Consider the following 19,213-nt stretch of genomic DNA (forward strand, 5'->3'; position numbering starts at 1 on the left):
GCAGTAAAACGTACAGAAAACACAGGTTGTTCCTCTGCGTTCACCCGCGCTTTCAGCGAGGCCTAAACTGCTCAAGCGGTCCGTAGGCGGGACGTGCAAAATGGCGGATGCACTGTGCGGGGCTTCCCGTCTGAACGCGCAGGGGCCGTGAGGTATTTTTACTTCCATTTGATTGTCACCGTGAACTGGAGCACTTGGACCGATCCTAAATGGCAGCAAACGGCGTTCTGTAGACGTGCTTATAGAACACGAAGATTTTGTGCCGTTTGCGAAACCATGGTGGGAGGTGAGATGATCGAGACGATGTGTACTCGTTGTATTACAAACTAACCATGACACTGACGTGAACATGGAGGAGACAATGTCAATAGGCGGTTGTAGGAAGGGCGCTGTATCGACAAGGTTGTGGAGGGTTGGGTTGTAGAGGGTTGGGTTGTGGAAGGTTGGGTTGTGGAAGGGTTGGTTGGGTTGGGATGTGGAAGATTGGGTTGTAGAGGGTTGGGTTGTGGAAGGTTGGGTTGTGGAAGGGTGGGTTGGGTTGTGGAAGGGTGGGTTGGGTTGGGATGTGGAAGATTGGGTTGTAGAGGGTTGGGTTGTGGAAGGGTGGGTTGGGTTGGGATGTGGAAGATTGGGTTGTAGAGGGTTGGGTTGTGGAAGGGTGGGTTGTGGAAGGGTAAGTTGGGTTGGGATGTGGAAGGGTGGGTTGTGGAAGGGTGGGTTGGGTTGGGATGTGGAAGATTGGGTTGTAGAGGGTTGGGTTGGGATGTGGAAGATTGGGTTGTAGAGGGTTGGGTTGTGGAAGGGTGGGTTGGGTTGGGATGTGGAAGATTGGGTTGTAGAGGGTTGGGTTGTGGAAGGGTGGGTTGGGTTGGGATGTGGAAGATTGGATTGTAGAGGGTTGGGTTGTGGAAGGGTGGGTTGGGTTGGGTTGTGGAAGGGTGGGTTGGGTTGGGATGTGGAAGATTGGGTTGTAGAGGGTTGGGTTGTGGAAGGTTGGGTTGTGGAAGGGTGGGTTGGGTTGGGATGTGGAAGATTGGGTTGTAGAGGGTTGGGTTGTGGAAGGTTGGGTTGTGGAAGGGTGGGTTGTGGAAGGGTGGGTTGGGTTGGGATGTGGAAGATTGGGTTGTAGAGGGTTGGGTTGTGGAAGGTTGGGTTGTGGAAGGGTGGGTTGGGATGGGATGTGGAAGATTGGGTTGTAGAGGGTTGGGTTGTGGAAGGTTGGGTTGTGGAGGGTTGGGTTGTGGAAGGTTGGGTTGTGGAAGGTTGGGTTGTGGAAGGGTGGGTTGGGTTGGGATGTGGAAGATTGGGTTGTAGAGGGTTGGGTTGTGGAAGGTTGGGTTGTGGGGGGTTGGGTTGTGGAGGGTTGGTTTGTGGAAGGTTGGGTTGTGGAGGGTTGGGTTGTGGAGGGTTGGTTTGTGGAAGGTTGGGTTGTGGAAGGTTGGGTTGTGGAGGGTTGGGTTGTGGAGGGTTGGGTTGTGGAGGCTTGGGTTGTGGAGGGTTGGGTTGTGGAGGGTTGGTTTGTGGAAGGTTGGGTTGTGGAGGGTTGGGTTGTGGAGGGTTGGTTTGTGGAAGGTTGGGTTGTGGAAGGTTGGGTTGTGGAGGGTTGGGTTGTGGAGGGTTGGGTTGTGGAGGGTTGGGTTGTGGAGGGTTGGGTTGTGGAGGGCTGGGTTGTGGAGGGTTGGGTTGTGGAGGGTTGGGTTGTGGAGGGTTGGATTGTGGAAGATTGGGCTGTGGAAGGTTGGCTTGTGTTGTGGAAGATTGGGTTGTGAAACGTTGGGTTGTGGAAGATTGGGTTGTGGAGGGTTGGGTTTTGGAAGGTTGGGTTGTGGAAGATTGGGTTGTGGAAGGTTGGGTTGTGGAAGGTTGGGTTGTGGAAGGTTGCGTTGTGGAAGGTTGGGCTATGGAAGGTTGGGTTGGGCTATGGAAGGTTGGCTTGGGCTATGGAAGGTTGGCTTGGGTATGGAAGGTTGGCTTGGGTATGGAAGGTTGGCTTGGGTATGGAAGGTTGGCTTGGGCTATGGAAGGTTGGCTTGGGCTATGGAAGGTTGGCTTGGGCTATGGAAGGTTGGCTTGGGCTGTGGAAGGTTGGCTTCGGTATGGAAGGTTGGCTTGGGTGTGGAAGGTTGGCTTGGGCTATGGAAGGTTGGCTTGGGCTATGGAAGGTTGGCTTGGGTATGGAAGGTTGGCTTGGGTATGGAAGGTTGGCTTGGGCTATGGAAGGTTGGCTTGGGCTATGGAAGGTTGGCTTGGGCTATGGAAGGTTGGCTTGGGCTATGGAAGGTTGGCTTGGGCTGTGGAAGGTTGGCTTCGGTATGGAAGGTTGGCTTGGGTGTGGAAGGTTGGCTTGGGCTATGGAAGGTTGGCTTGGGCTATGGAAGGTTGGCTTGGGCTGTGGAAGGTTGGCTTGGGCTATGGAAGGTTGGCTTGGGCTATGGAAGGTTGGCTTGGGCTATGGAAGGTTGGCTTGGGCTATGGAAGGTTGGCTTGGGCTATGGAAGGTTGGCTTGGGCTATGGAAGGTTGGCTTGGGCTATGGAAGGTTGGCTTGGGCTATGGAAGGTTGGCTTGGGCTATGGAAGGTTGGCTTGGGCTGTGGAAGGTTGGCTTGGGCTATGGAAGGTTGGCTTGGGCTGTGGAAGGTTGGCTTGGGCTGTGGAAGGTTGGCTTGGGCTATGGAAGGTTGGCTTGGGCTGTGGAAGGTTGGCTTGGGCTATGGAAGGTTGGCTTGGGCTATGGAAGGTTGGCTTGGGCTATGGAAGGTTGGCTTGGGCTATGGAAGGTTGGCTTGGGCTATGGAAGGTTGGGTTGTGGAAGGTTGGCTTGGGCTATGGAAGGTTGGCTTGGGCTATGGAAGGTTGGCTTGGGCTGTGGAAGGTTGGCTTGGGCTGTGGAAGGTTGGCTTGGGCTGTGGAAGGTTGGCTTGGGCTGTGGAAGGTTGGCTTGGGCTATGGAAGGTTGGCTTGGGTTGTGGAGGGTTGGGTTGGGTTGTGGAGGGTTGGGTTGTGGAGGGTTGGGTTGGGTTGTGGAAGGTTGGGTTGGGCTATGGAAGGTTGGGTTGTGGAAGGTTGGTTGGGCTCTGGATTGTTGGGTTGGGTTGTGGAAGATTGGTTGGGTTGTGGAATCTTGGGATGTGTTTGGTTGAGTTGTACAAGCTTGGTTGGTTGGGTTATTGTTGATAACCGACTTACTTGTTGTTAATTCGCCATTCTGGGGTTACCTGTTTTCAAGATCCTCGATTATCTTTGAGAGGTGCAGTTGTTATTTCCTACAACTTTACCTTTATTCTTGTAATACATTATAAAATCACAGGTAAATATTTTAGTTAAATACCAGATTGTTTATTAATTTATTTGCAGTAATTCCCATGTGTGATTTTACAATGTGGGCCATTTATCTATTCCCAGTTGCTCATTCATATTTGCAGGAATAGATCAATGTCCCACACGTTTATGCTCATTGTGTTGATGCACATTGGTTGGTTTGATGCCTGTTTTCGTAGCTAATTTGTAATTCTCACCTAAATGTAGTTTTTAAAAATAATTTCCTTCTTTTTCTTTTTTCCCAGAACAAAATCTCCAGCAAAAATGGCACTTTCTGTAACAGAGAGCCAAATGTGCCGCTTGGTTTGAGTGGACAGAGTGTTGACCGTTGAGCGCAAATTTTTCACCGAGTTTGGAAAAGAGGCTCCAGCTGACAAAACCATTTTGAAACGGCACAAAGCTCTGAGATTGGAAATGTTCAAAACGTGCAGCGGAAAAGGAACCTGGTGAGCCAATCAGAAGAAAATGTTGCCTCAGTGGTGGAGGGAGCACTTTGAAAATGATCCTCGTACTTCAACGCGACGTGCTGCTCTTGTTTTGAAGATGAGCTGCACAACGATTCGGCGCATTCCCAAGGATCTCAAGTTGAAAATGATGGAAATCGTGTCAAAATTCATAACTAATTTTGTTTACTTCTCAATTGAATAAAATATTTACCACAAAAACTTGAAATATGTACCTACATCCGGTAAATACTTTGTTTGATTTAATATCTTCGCAGCAATTACAGGGGTTCAAAACCAGGAATAGTTAAATGCCCTATCCTGCTATATCTCCTTACAGGGTATGCAAATAGTGTGTGTGTGTGTGTGTGTGTGTGTGTGTGTGTGTGTGTGTGTGTGTGTGTGTGTGTGTGTGTGTGTGTGTGTGTGTGTGTGTGTGTGTGTGTGTGTGTGTGTGTGTGTGTGTGTGCGCGTGTGTGCATATATATGTTTTTTTCCCTTGTTTGTTTTTATTTTGAACAATTGCTTTCGTTTCTGCACCAATCCTCTTCAAAATAGGCATGGAGGTGCTCTGGGGCAAAACACCCAGATAGTCAGGGCCCTTAGGGATATTTTGGTTCAAATTCTTCCAAAAGCATCAAATTTGGCGCAGATGTTGCCCATGGCATACTCTTTCGATTTTTGACGGGCGCCAAGGGCGGTATGATCCAGGGACCATACCGGTCCATCCCGCCATGTCACCTGACCTATGACGTCATAATTAGGATGTGCATCCAATCACATGGCGTACTATAAGTGGTCAAAGTTCAAAATGAATCGATCGAAAAATGAAGGCAGGGATCCATTTTTAAGGTTTTCATAAAATCCAATATGGCCGCCAGGTCACATGACCTATGACGTCATATTTATGACATGTATACAATCATGTATACATGAACCCGGATCACGATCGCACAAAAATTAAACACAAGGATATGGCATACAGTTCATAAAACATCAAAATCCGTACCTTTGTAATTAGACTGATGAACTGCATATGCCTGAAAATTAGGAAATAGACATGTAAATATTTCCTCTAATTGTCAAAAATAAGGTCAGAGTTCGATTACCCAACCAAGAAACATAAAATGGTGAACCTTGCGTAAATCTTGACAAAAAACTCAAAAACCGACGTGTTTGACTCAAAAATGACCTTGAGGGTTGACCTTGACCTCGAATCATCAAAATAACATCATTGGATTCCTCGACCTCGAAAACCCCAGAAAAGTGGTATCACACATGATTCCAACCCTTTTGGTTATTTAACTGATTTTCCTCTAATCTGGGTGGCGGCCATTTAGTATTTCGCCAATATGGGGCCCCCGGGGGGGGGGGGGGGCCGTCTTGGCGCCCGTCAAAAATCGAAAGGGTATGGCATGGGCAACATCTGGGCCAAATTTGGTGCTTTTGGAAGAATTTGAACCAAACGGCCCCAAAATATCCCTAAGGGCCCTGACTAAGAGCCTCTTTTTTTCTTTTTTCCTTTTTTTTTTCAGCCCTTGTGGCTGAAGTCAAATGAGAACTATATGGTCCATGAGTAGCCTTCAACATAAAAAAAAAAAAATCTTACTATAATTCACCAAATGGCTGTCTGTCTGTCTGTCTGTCTGTCTGTCTGTTCCCAGGTACCGCAAAAACGGCTGAACCGATCGCAACGAAATTTTGGGTGGGTAATCCTGGGACCCCCTGGAGTAAAATCGGCTATATTGTTTTTCCAATTTTTCAGTTTTTCCAAACGTGTCAAATGAGAAGGTGAGTCAAAATTGAAATAAACCACACATTTAGCCCGTCCGTTGTACTTGAGTCGACAGAGATTGCATATTGTTCAAAGGTGCTTTCAAATAATGCATTAGCACAGCCTCTACAGACTTCAGTAGACAGACATTAGTTTGGAGCTAGTTTTTAGATTCTAGGGGCGGGGGGGGGGGGGGGTGAAGTCAGAGGTCAAAATCAGACGAAATTAAGGTTTCTGGCTTGCATTTGTATTATTTGTATTTGTTAATTTGATTTTGTATTTGTATTGAAACAATCCAGATAACACCTAACCCCAAACATACATTACCACAGTCACTACACATTAAAGCAGGTAGATATTTTGTCTTGCTGTCTTCCTTTTGATTTTAAAGGGATCGAAATGAGAGGATGAAGCAGGTGGGCATTGCATTTGCTTGTTAAAGTCTGTGAATCTATTATTTTTTTACACCATATTTATGTTCCAGAAAATGCTTTGCAGATTTGATGGAAAACCTTCAGTACAAACAGCATACATTTTGAGTATCACAATTGTTGGATTATTTAAATCATGAATGGCCATTCTCATTTTGCGTTTTCCTTTTTTACAGGTCATGCTTTCAACCACGGTCCCCGAAAAAGGCCAACCCCCGCTTTGCGGGGAAAAATGGCCTCTAAAAGGTGGTTTTATGCTTTGATCTTGTTGCAGCATTTCGCGTTGTGTTGTTGCTTGGTTTCCCTTCACCGTGTGACGCCTTCTTCCCCTCATGTTGCGCGGGCATCGTGGACGTTGCCTCACAGACGTCACCCCTTTGTTATTTCCCCCTTACCGCATGTAACCGAGTCCCAGGAAACGCTATACTGTATAATTTCCTCGTTCGCTGCTTATCGGCGATGCCTCATTTCCGCTTCCAAATGCCGGAGTGCCATGACTCCCCTCGGTGAGTGTACACGTTGAGCCTGGCCGGGAGCCCCTCGGAATGACCGGTGTGCGTTGCGACTCGGTGGTCTGTTTTATTTCAGCGCGATGAAAGCAGCTGTCGGCTTTGTGCCTTCTTGCTCCCGCCCACAAGGCTGGGACTCAGCCAAATGTCCCGGTGCCCTTGGAGCTGAGCCTTTGGGCGAGGCCCAATGCCTTTCTTCCCTTAGTGTTGTTTCCCCTTTGGCAGATTTTTGCACGCACTGTATTGGTTCACGAGTTATCAAACAGCGACCACTATATTCGTCATGGGTGTCTGTCTGTCTGTCCGCAGCATAACTACCCGATGATGTCATCCGATCTTGATGAAACTTGGGTGGGAGGTTGATATCATGATCTAGTTGTGTCCTGCCTGGAGTGGGTGTATTGCGCCCATTGTGGGCGGAGCGACGCCCGAAAAAGATGTCTTTTTAGGGGGTAATCAAGTTCAAGCTACATCTTCTCCGAGGGGTTTGGTGGAATCTGACAGGGGTTTCGGTATTTGATTAGGCCAATGTCATGTGTCTAGCCCCACGGAGCTCGATTTTTCATTTTCGCCCCAAGGTCAAGGTCACAAGGTCACGAAATTTTTGATGGCTTTATTTCACTGTTCGCTTCCTGATAGGGTGAAATGTCGTACATGATATTATATTATCACATACATCATGAAATACAGGTTTTCCAACAAATTTCAGAATCTTTGACCTTTGAAGGTCACAAAGGTCAAATTTTCAAAGTTGTCCGAATCGAACCGAATTTTCGGTATTGTGTAGCTAACTAACCTCATAACTGATTATACATTATTTTCTATCTCATTTCAAGGTCAGTAACCTTCGTTTTGACATTTCTGGGCCTGCCCTGCCCGGGCCTGTTTTGGTTATAGTCCGTCCTTTGTCATTGAATACCGCTCGCTCGTGAACCATCGTCGTCTCCTGACTTGTTCTTTATTTTCTTTTTAATGTATAAAGTATTCATTTTATTTAATTTCATCTTCTCGGGTTATTTTTTTCTTCTTCTTTTATTGTTTCTTGCATAGATTTCACCCTGTGGCTGAACCTATCGCACGTTTTGGGAGACGTTATTTCTCTACGGGTGATAGTATGCCGTTGAGAACAATGATCTATTCAGTACAATAAATGAAGTGTCAATCGGAGCCAAAATTGAAACCAAAACCTGCCGTTGTGCAATGCTACCAAATCCTTAGTGTAGACGTTTATAGTATAGATGTGTAGATGTAGATGTTGCTTAACCAAAGTGTAGATGTACCAACCAAAGTGTACCATCTACCTAGTGTAGATGTTGTTTAACCAAATATTTTGTTTGAGGGAAAAACAATGCAGTTAGGTTTCTCATATGCCTCGTGTAGCGGAGAGAACGGCTTAAAGGTTCATCTTCATTATGGAGATGGAAAGGGGGGGTCGAGAGTTGACAGGTTAGTGTATTTAATATACTAGCTTCAATTGGGAGGCCCAAATGAAGAGGTAAAATATCAGAAATTGAAGGCTTTTTTTTTTAATTTTAAACGATTTATATAAACATCCGTTAAATCATATCACACGCAAATCATCAAAATCTAAACAGTATTTGTAGAATTTCAATAAAAGCCACATCACTGTTCATATCGCTAAATATTAATCCATCATGTTTGGAAAAACGGAAAAATTGGGGAAAAAAAATTGGAAAAACAATATAGCCTATTTTACTCCAGGGGGTCCCAGGATTACCCACCCAAAATTTCGTTGCGATCGGTTCAGCCGTTTTTGCGGTACCTGGGAATGGACGGGCAGACATTTCGTGAATTATAGTAAATGAATGATCGTTTTAAGGCCATTTTCCCCGCTAGAGCATGGGTTAGCCTTGCGGGCCCCATGACAATCATGGTTCCCTGTTTGAGGCAATGTTTTTATGGCCAGATGCCCTTCCTGACGCCAACCCTTGGTCACGCTCTTACGATGCGCAGGGATACGGTGTACCTATTTTAAACCGGGGTACACACAGGGATCATTCATCCCAGCAAGCTGGTACTCAATTTGTCGACCTCGGAAGAATGACAGGCTGAGTCAACCCCCCTGGCATTAATTCAGCGATCGACAGGGATTCGAACCTAGGATCCCAAGCCGGCACCCTAACCGCTAAGCCAACACCAGGCTTAACCAACACCAACACCAACACCAGTGAATTATAGTAAGATATATATATATATATATTGTTACGGAAACGGAGTACGGCACTCCCCTTAGGGGGGGGGGGGGGTTAGTCCCCCTTCTATTTTCACTGGCCGTCTCCGCTCCTGAAGCTACCCAGCTCCCTCCAGGGAGGCAGGTGAGCAACCTCGTTCGAGACCGTGGACAAGATGTTAATTGCCGAGCGGATGGCAGCCCGCGGCTCGAACCATTAGCAGAAACTAGACCCGATTCTAAACGTTGGCCAAATCATGCCACAGGTATTCAATGGGGAAATCACTAAGACGATCGGATGTGAGGAAACCAGAAGGTAAGGAAGAACAAATATAATTTATTACTACTATTTACAAGACCAAAAAAACCAAGGAGGAGGAAAGAAACGAAAAGAATTTACAGAAGAAGAAGACACAGTGCAACACTAGCTTACCTATACAAACTTACTTATACCCCAGGACAAGACACACAAAACAGACGACAATCAGACTTACACGAATGGGGAATGAAGGCAGGAACGAATGGCTGGAAGGGGAGGAAGGTTCAGCTGGAGCAGGAGAATGGTCGGGCCGGGAGTGAGCAGCCGCCGCCCTTCCTCAGGCGTGTTCGCACGGCGGCGTCGCTTTGTAGCCGTGGCCGAAACCGCTGTCGACGCTCAAAGCTGTGGTGGTCAAAACTGCGGTTGGTTCAGCTCCGGTTGGTTCAGCTCCGGTTGGTTCAAAGCTGCGGTGGACTCCGGTGGAATGCTCCCTCATTTGCTGCTGCTTACTCAACTCTCCTCTTTGACGCATCTCCCGGTAGGGGCTGATCCAATGGGTTTTATAACCCCACCCTCTTGAGCCATACCCACTCATCCTTGGTTGGTCGGCAAGGGCTTTCCCGGCTCCACCCTCTGATGATGAGGGGCGGGCCACGCCCGTAATGTAGCTCCTCCCCCTTCTTCTCCGAGGCTTGACCACGTGCGTAATGGCGGCAATGCAGTTGGCAATAGAGGCTTTGAGGGAATTGAAAGGGGATCTATCTTATTTCAATTCGGTGCAATGCAGAGTCAACTAATGGGAAACACAGCCTTAAACTAATACACATAATAAGGAAATAACTATTTAGAAGGGTTTATGGTGGCCTACGTGCATGTATATGGACTAACTAAGAGGACGACCTTTGACCTTTACACGACGGAGGTATTTACAAGGAATCATTACATTTTACAGAGGGTGATATTTACAACAATTACACAGGATTCTCAAATCCGCAACACTGCACCCTCATCCTCTAGGCACGTCCCGGGCCTATAAAACTTTAACTTACTGTGGCATGTAGGTGTAGTTCCCTCTACAATTAATCTGACCCTGAGTGTGACAGGTGAATTAACCTGACCCTTTTAAAACACCAATAAATATGTCCCTCTGCTGCATTGCACCCTATCTAACAGATTCACGCCCACAGGATAACCGAATTGCGGAATGGTTCTCAAACTAAACATGAACGGTGGGGAGCATTATTTACAAGTGACGTTGATTGTATTTACACTGCAACCCAGGACCTGCGATAGTTCTTTTGGGGGGGGGGGGGGGAGACAGCCTGCACTGCATCGACGCACCAGCACCAACAAAGAGCACCATAAAGCACCAAAACGCACCGGAGTGCACAGTCACCACAATTCAAATAAAAAAACCAAAACCCTGTTGCTGGTCTTGCTCTTCGGCTCCCTCTGCTGGCCATTGTTCTTCCTGATGTTGTCAACTTGTTCTTCTTGCTGGCGGCCTATTTGGACATAATAAAAAGCACAAAACGTGTCCACTTTTTATTTATGGCCCACAGGGGCCGACTAGGGGTGGTTCATCTGTGTGGCATAGGTGCCACGTCACCGAGGTCCGCAAGCAAGATCCTGGGCCATCGTGGCCGGTCCCAGCAGAGGGGCCATGCCCCAACCCGTGGGGTCCATGAGTGGTGCTCAGCCACAGACATGTGGTCCATAAGTGGTGCATCGATGCAAGCAGCTGGTTGCGGGGGTTTGGGCACACAATGGTGGACTCCCGCACGCTCCCCTTCGTGCCCAGAGAGCACGATCCATGGGTCAGGGAAGGAAGACAGAGAGGGCAGGTTAGCGAGGGGTAAGGGCGCAAGGGTACACATCAAACAAGGCAATGCAGAGTGAGGTGCGTCTGGAGACTGAGCGGAGAAAAGCTCGTCCCTACCGTACGTCACCCCCCCTGTTACGTACTCTACCCTTTCTTGCCCTCACCCCATATTTACAAAAACTACACATTTACAAATCCGTCACTACGTCTCGTCCTCCCCATATTTCCCCTAATACCAAATTCGTCACAATCCCACTAATCCAAAATTTGCCATCATCAATTCATCATCAATCCTCATAAGGAGGGAGAGATGGTACATCAGCACAATGTCACACCCACGTCATGATGCGTCTCACATTCCAAAACATTTGCACAAAAACAATAACCAAAACATGGCATGGTGTGGAGTTCTGTCACCTCAGGTGAGTGGATGCAGATGGTGCGAGGAGATTCCAATCCTAACTACTTCCTAAATGACTTTAATACACTTTACACTACCCGGGGTCTTTCCCTGCCAAACCATTGGCCATCTTACTCTATCCGGTTTTAAGAACCAAATTCCCATTGACCAAACTGTGGTGCTTCATCAATTTGGGGTCTCACTCCCTCCCTGTGCCTTTGCACAATTTCAGGACTGGGTCGTGTGGCTCTCCCAGCAGGTCTACCCACCTGCACACCTCCACCACTGCAGTTGCCTCCGAGCTTACCTGCTCCTTACCCTAACCTATCTAACTGGGGAAGGCCCTCTGGCGCTCTCCCCACTCGGTGCCCTCTGGCACTGGGCTACCTGGGTCCGTCCTCCGGATCCTCGGGCCCCATCCGCAACTCCAACGGCTCCCAGAGCCCACCTGTGGCCTCACCTGGCCGACATCCTCACAGTGGCGGAGTGCCCATTTAACTACACACACTAACAGGCCACACGCCCAGCCATTTCCACGTCACTAATGCACCCATCCAAACACCATTCTTCCACATGCACCACAGATGCCAATATCCAACTACAATTTACCTACTCCCTCTACCTAACTCTTAAACTACCCTCCCCGGGTATTCGTGATAGGGGTCCATCCTCCCCATACACACCTTCGCACCAACCACTCCACTCCACATTTTCCACCATACTCACTCCACACCATCCATTCCATACTCCATGTATTCCATGCCATTTATTCCACACAACCATTCTCCATACACCTGTATTGGCACACCTGTGCAATCACTCCTACACCTGGTGCTTCCTGCACCCTCCTTCCTCCCGGACCATTCGGTCAATCATTCAATACAATGCACAACCACAATTGTTCCTCATGCACTGCTCTATACACTTTCACGCTCAATACAACTCACAATCACCTCACACTTTTCACAATACCCTTCTGAATACACCTTTACACACACACGGCATCATCTGATCTAACTACTCCCCTGCTAAAACTCACGCTTCCCCGTCGCCCCTTTAAACTAAGCACAGCCCACGTCATTAACAACCATTCTAACCTCTCTATGTCCCCGACTTCCTTGTCCAATGTCGCTACTTAACGCTACCGTTACCTATGGTCATCTCTAGGTCCCTATACATTATATCCTAACCCTCCCGGGCTAGTTTTCACTGCCATAAACCCCATAAACCTATAGCATAAAAAAATATACATTTCCCGTCACACACCTTCACTTGCACTTCACTTGCATGGCAGAGTTGCCATCCCACCACATCGGGCATGTCCCACTATTAATTTTGTCATCAAATTTCAGCCAATCAAAAATTTGCCAATCACTGCCAATCCTTCTACCAATCATTTGCCAATCATCAAATTTTGCTTTTCAAATTCACTACTGCTATCACCCTCACACGTCTACTCACTTGAGCCTCTCGGTGCGTCAATTCATTTTCAAAGCCCAGTTTCGTGGAGCCGAGCAATGAATGCGGGTGGTTTGTTGCCGGCGGTTGGATCCGTCCGGCATTCGGTTCAGGGAAGGAGGTTTGCTCAGGCCGAGATCCCAAGGTCCACCTCGGCGCGGAGCCGTCTGGTCTCCCGCCCGATGGCCCGATCTCGCCCTGCCGGAACGCCTCAACCACAAGGGGTCGCCGTGCCGACCCTTCCTACCAGGCCGCCCGCTCCGCTTAGCGGAGCACGGACGCGACCGTGCAGAGCGGGGCCCGGCGTGGATCCCGCACGGCGGTTCTTTCGAAACCGCCGGGGTTACGATCCCCACTGGTTCCCGCTGCACACAAAGCCCGGCACGAACCGAGGGCTCGCTTCGGCTAAAAGTCGACCTAACCGCTGCTCCGTTTAACGTCGATGCTTCACTTGCATGCTCACACCCCGCGTTCCGTTCCTTGCTCACACATCCAGCTGTCTCCATACTCTCCGTCATTGCACCTTCTCTTACACACCCCCCATGTACACTCATAGACTTCGTCACACACCTGACCACCGCACACCTTGGCACACACTCGTCGTTCGTACACCTCACCACACACCTCTTCGCGCCCACTCCTCGGTCACATCCTCTGTGACAACCACGGGTGTGCACTCACCTGCACACCCAATCACGTGCTTCACTACCAACTCAAGTGTGCATTCCCACATGCGCCCGACCATTCCAGGTGTGCATCCTTTCATTCCAGGTGTACATTCTCTCTCACCTGCAACAACCAACTCGTGCTCCGTGTCACTCTCACTACTCTCCCCACCACACTCGGTCGCGCATTTACCCTTACTCTCGACAGCGCACTCTGTAATCATGCACCCGTCCGTTACACCCCTTTCTCGTGCATCCTCTTGTGCACACTCTCCCGTTACGTCCTCCGTAACACTCACCACAGGTGTGCACTCTTTCGTTACATCCCCTGTAACACTCCCCATCACGCGCTTCCATGTGCCCCCCCACACCCGCGCTACGACCAACTCGCTCTCGACAGCACACTCACTCCTCGGCACGCACTTTTTCCTCACACACCCCATAGTCGGACATCCTCGCACACCTCCTCTTTCACACTCTGTACCTGTCACACACCTCACCATTGGTCCCTCACGAGCACCCGGGTCTAAACCAACACCCAAGCCGACTGAATCTCCCCTCACACCATATACATTTCCGAGTATATCGCTACTCACCTCGGCACCTCGTCTTCGCTCCTCCTCCGCCACCTGCAAACTCTTTATTTGGTCAGTGAGCACATCATCACGATTTGAGCACAGACCTTGCACCAATTCCATCACCTCCTCCTTTATCTCTCTCTTAGTTTCCCTCCGTCTCTTCTTAATTTCACTCACCCCCTCTTCCACTTCCTCTAACTTTTGCTTCACCTCTTTCATTTTCCGGTGCGCCCCCTCAATTTCTTCCTCTAATGCCACCTTGGTCGTTTCTATGTGCGTCCTTACTTCCCGTTCTTTCGTCTGCATTGCTTCTGTTACCTCGTCCAACCTCTTTGTCAACCCCTCATGTACCATCTGACATTCCCTCTTTGTCGCTATGAGTTCTTTTTTTATCTCTTTCTGTGTCGCCTTTAACCCCCCGATTACCGCCATGTTCTTTTCCACTTGCTCCACTAATTCCTTTTGTCCCACCGTCAGCTGCTCTACTCCCCTCGTCAGATCTTCTATGCCCCCCTGTAACCTAGCCGTACTATTTCTCACCTCTTTCTCCATACGCTCCTCACCTCGCTTTACCTCTTCGTGTACCCCCGCAACCTCCTCGCCCACACCTCGTTTGATCTCCTCCCCCATTTCTCCCATCTCTTTGGTATATGCTGCCCTCATCTGTTCCAAATCATTCCTCTGGGCATCCAATTTAGTTTCCAACCCGATTTTCACCTCCTCTATCTGATCTCCCATTTGTTTAATTTCCCGGGCTGATTGCTCCCCTATTTCCCTCAATTTGCCTTCCATAGTGTTTTCTAACCCCCCTAAACCATTCTTCACCCCTTCCATCTGGTTCTCCTGGGCAGCCATTCTATTTTCCAACCCCGTTAACCCCTCCTTCATTTCCCCCATTTGATTACCCATGTCCTCCAGTTGTCCCTCTAATTTACCTTCTAGCCCTTCCAACCTGTTGTCTAACCCCTCAAATTTATTGTCTAACCCCTCGATTTGGCTTCCCATATCATTCCTCAATTCCCCGATTTGATTGCCCAACCGTTCACTGGTACCCCTTGCTTCGTCCCTCATTGCTCCCATTTGGCCTCCCAATTGCTCACTATCAGCCCTCAATCCCACAAGTTGGTTTCCCAATTGCTCACTATTCCTTTCCATCATTTGTTCCATTTCTCTGCTGGATTTTTCAGCCATTTTTGCCATATACCCCATCATCTGCGCCATGAAGAGGTCCAATTTCACCAGTGCCGCGGGCTCGGCTGCCGCAGCGCCGCCATTTTGTGCCTCTGCAAACACGTGCGCGAGGGCGCCATCTTGTGCACCTGAAACCTCTGCTACCACATCACCATTGCTCTCCTCCTCTCTCTCCCCCATATACACTTCCCTGGGGTCCTGGGTCGACTCTAACCCCTCTTCTAACTCACCCACCGGCACCCGATCACCTTGACCATCCATGGCACGATTTTAAATTTGGATGTGTTTAAAATAAAATTTTGGGCCACTCGTAATTTTGAGTGCGCTAAGCGCACTTCAGGTCCGAATCTCGCTCCTGGCACCAATTGTTGCGGAAACGGAGTACGGCACTCCCCTTAGGGGGGGGGGGGGGGATTAGTCCCCCTTCTATTTTCACTGGCCGTCTCCGCTCCTGAAGCTGCTCAGCTCCCTCCAGGGAGGCAGGTGAGCAACCTCGTTCGAGACCGCGGACAAGATGTTAATTGCCGGGCGGATTAGCAGCCGCGGCTCGAACCATTAGCATTCACTAGACCCGATCCTATTCGTTGGCCAAATCGTGCCACAGGTATTCAATGGGGAAATCACTAAGACGATCGGATGTGAGAAAACCAGAAGGTAAGGAAGAACAAATATAATTTATTACTACTATTTACAGGACCAAAAAAACCAAGGAGGAAAGAAACGAAACGAATTTACAGAAGAAGAAGACACAGTGCAACACTAGCTTACCTATACAAACTTACTTATACCCCAGGACAAGACACACAAAACAGACGACAATCAGACTTACACGAATGGGGAATGAAGGCAGGAACGAATGGCTGGAAGGGGAGGAAGGTTCAGCTGGAGCAGCAGAATGGTCAGGCCGGGAGTGAGCAGCCGCCGCCCTTCCTCAGGCGTGTTCGCACGGCGGCGGCGCTTTGTAGCCGCGGCCGAAACCGCTGTCGACGCTCAAAGCTGCGGTGGTCAAAACTGCGGTTGGTTCAGCTCCGGTTGGTTCAGCTCCGGTTGGTTCAAAGCTGCTTGTGGACTCCGGTGGAATGCTCCCTCATTTGCTGCTGCTCACTCAACTCTCCTCTTTGACGCATCTCCCAGTAGGGGCTGATCCAATGGGTTTTATAACCCCACCCTCTTGAGCCATACACACTCATCCTTGGTTGGTCGGCAAGGGCTTTCCCGGCTCCACCCTCTGATGATGAGGGGCGGGCCACGCCCATAATGTAGCTCCTCCCCCTTCTTCTCCGAGGCTTGACCACGTGCGTAATGGCGGCAATGCAGTTGGCAATAGAGGCTTTGAGGGAATTGAAAGGGGATCTATCTTATTTCAATTCGGTGCAATGCAGAGTCAACTAATGGGAAACACAGCCTTAAACTAATACACATAATAAGGAAATAACTATTTAGAAGGGTATATGGTGGCCTACGTGCATGTATATGGACTAACTAAGAGGACGACCTTTGACCTTTACATGACGGAGGTATTTACAAGGAATCATTACATTTTACAGAGGGTGATATTTACAACAATTACACAGGATTCTCAAATCCGCAACAATATATATATATATATATATATATATATATATATATATATATATATATATCCCTTGCTGGGAGCGATATATATATATATATATATATATATATATACACACACACATCAGTCACTATGCGACCTTCATATCATCAGTGGAGAACCGCCAGCAAGGTGTCCCATGCAGCTGCTGCTGCACCTTGCTGGGAGCGATAAGCACCGCCTGCCACACGGTAACGTTATCTCTGGTATCCACTGATCATAATGAGTCGACCAGGTTGCGGTTGGGAGTTACTAATAATGGTATCTGTAATCTGGTTCTCCAACCTCATGAGCGAACATCATGACGTCATCGCCATGCATGTCCGCATTGCCTGCAAAGCTCCAGAGGAACCATCTAGCAGTGCGTCATTATGGATTTATGTTGTTGTTGTTGTATATATATATTTATGTTGAAGGCTACAGTCATGGACCATATAGTTCTCATCGAGGCACCACTTTAACGCTCCTAAGTCCGAACGGTAGTACTACCCTGGGTGGTTGCTGTCCACAACCTACTACTGTACCAAAAATGTACACTTGTACAAGTATTATCTACATAAAATGTATAAGTATGTACACTTGTCTTTGAGTCGTCTAGCCTGGGTTTGAATGTCGGTCCAACTATTAACTGTCACCCTTGTGTTTCTCCTGCAGGGTAATGCATCAATGTGTTTGTCGTCTGTCAGAAGGACGTCAAGTCGGAGGACCTATCTGCCAGCACTGGTTGTTTGTGGACCTTAAACATCCATGGCTGTCCCCTCTGTGAGAGTTCATGTCATCAGCCTGGAACAAATTAGAAATTCATGACTGACATCTGGGAAGGCAATGCAAACCATCCAGCATAACCCTTGCTAAGAGAGTACTTTGGAAACACCGATGCTCTGTGAAGAGTATAGTACATTTATGATGATGAAAGAGGGAGGTTTGGGGGCTAGGATGGGGGGTTAATTGAGGAATCTCGATTGAAAGAGTAAGAGATATGGGGAGGATGTAACAGAAAGTAGGGCAAGTTTGTGTTGAATGAGTGCGAAGAGAAGGAAAACTAGGATCATCATATAATGGCCTATGCCGAGCATTGGTGCTGCCCAAGCAGTTACTGGGCTTCAATCCTGGTTGCCACTCCAACTCAAGAAGTCAAGACAGGGCAGGAATTTACATTTTGGCCAGCATGCCGGAGATAGCTCGCCAACTCTTTGCGAAGGACACCATGGGATCTTTAACGTCCACCGACTAATGCTGGCAGATGGGATGTCCAATTCAACGTCCATCCTTGGGACGGCACACACATTGATGAATCGCCCTGCCTGTGATCCACAGGGATGTCAGTTTATAGCTGGGTCGGGAGTTGAACCCAGGCGAGACGGCTTGGAGGCAGGTGGGCATCCCTCTGGTCATATTGCCATCCCAAAACGAAGTTAGGCGTAAGTTTGAAAGCATGCATGTGCACGTACACTACTCACAATAAGTTAGGGATATTGGCAAATTCTTCGGTGTGGTTGATTTTGTGTATTAATTATGTTGAAAAAAGTTGTTGGTCCTAATTCTATGGTTATTAATGAGTGTGAAAAAACACAGCATTCTTGATTTCAATACCGTAACCCGAACCCCTATAAATAAATAAAAAACTCACTCCCACAACATCCCTAACTTATTGTGAGCCGTGTACCCGCAGCATCATAGGATCTAGAACAAATTAAAGGATGTGAGAAAGAGCAGCAACATATTTTTTGATAACTTGATGACATCGGAAACTCATGGGTTTGTATTTGATCCGTTTCACAGTGACAAGTATGCAGCAGAACAGGAATAACCATGATGCTCCCACTTAATTCTCTCTTTTTTCATAAAATTACAAACCAGTATAGATGAAAAATCAGTTTCACACAACTATTTAATAAGTGAGATGCAGTTCCATTATTCATTTTAAAGGTACTTTTTATGTCGAGATTTATTTCTAAATAAAGCTAGAGAGTTCATAGAACATCTTATGCAGTGCTCAAATATATCGTTCAATATATATATATATATTTTTGGATACAAGATGAAGGCTCGTGTAAGAGCATTAATGACAACAAAAAAAAAACGGACACATATTAAGACATAATAAAGGGAGCGGGAGACGATGGGGAGGGAGGGGGGGAGCACACAAGTACAACATTTGAGAGCAGGGATATCGGGAGATCTGTGGGAGGGAGAGGGCTTGGGGGGTGGAGGCACAGGAAGGGGGGGGGGTGTGGGTGGGAGAGGTAAAAACCACAAGGACACAGCGGGGACTTCCAAGAAAGAAGTCGGTATTTCAGAAAAGTGGATCTGGGGTGAATTAACGGGGGTAGAAAAGATCAAGGTTTTGGATGGGGAAGATAAGAAATGGTGGTGAACAGTTGTTTTAAAGACCTGGAGGGAGGAGTGGGATTGAACAGAGTGAGGGAGTTTGTTCGAGAGGCTGGAGAAGAGAGGAATGAAAGAGTGAAGGTGAGCAGAGTCTTGATTTTGGGAGTTTCAGCAGAAGAGGGTTGCTGGCAGATCTTGTGCGACCTGTAGGAGTATTTGGGGGACAG

At 48.0% G+C, this 19,213-nt stretch overlaps 1 long non-coding RNA gene across 4 annotated transcripts; it reads left to right on the top strand.

Annotated features, from left to right (window-relative positions):
* Nucleotides 1-95: 95 nt before the first annotated feature.
* Nucleotides 96-18,717, top strand: LOC144894250 (uncharacterized). 4 transcript variants are annotated; one of them, XR_013624935.1, is made up of 4 exons: nucleotides 96-286; nucleotides 3,565-5,553; nucleotides 6,144-6,473; nucleotides 17,310-18,717. It is a non-coding gene; the product is annotated as an uncharacterized LOC144894250 (long non-coding RNA). The 4 variants fall into 4 exon arrangements; XR_013624934.1 differs by having other exon boundaries at nucleotides 6,144-6,213; nucleotides 17,310-18,714; XR_013624936.1 differs by lacking the exon at nucleotides 17,310-18,717 and adding an exon at nucleotides 6,786-6,800 and having other exon boundaries at nucleotides 6,144-6,213.
* The last annotated feature ends 496 nt before the right edge of the window (nucleotides 18,718-19,213 follow it).

Source organism: Myxine glutinosa, chromosome 11, assembly GCF_964187855.1.
Source record: "Myxine glutinosa chromosome 11, kmMyxGlut1.1, whole genome shotgun sequence".
Taxonomy (NCBI): Eukaryota; Metazoa; Chordata; class Myxini; order Myxiniformes; family Myxinidae; genus Myxine; species Myxine glutinosa.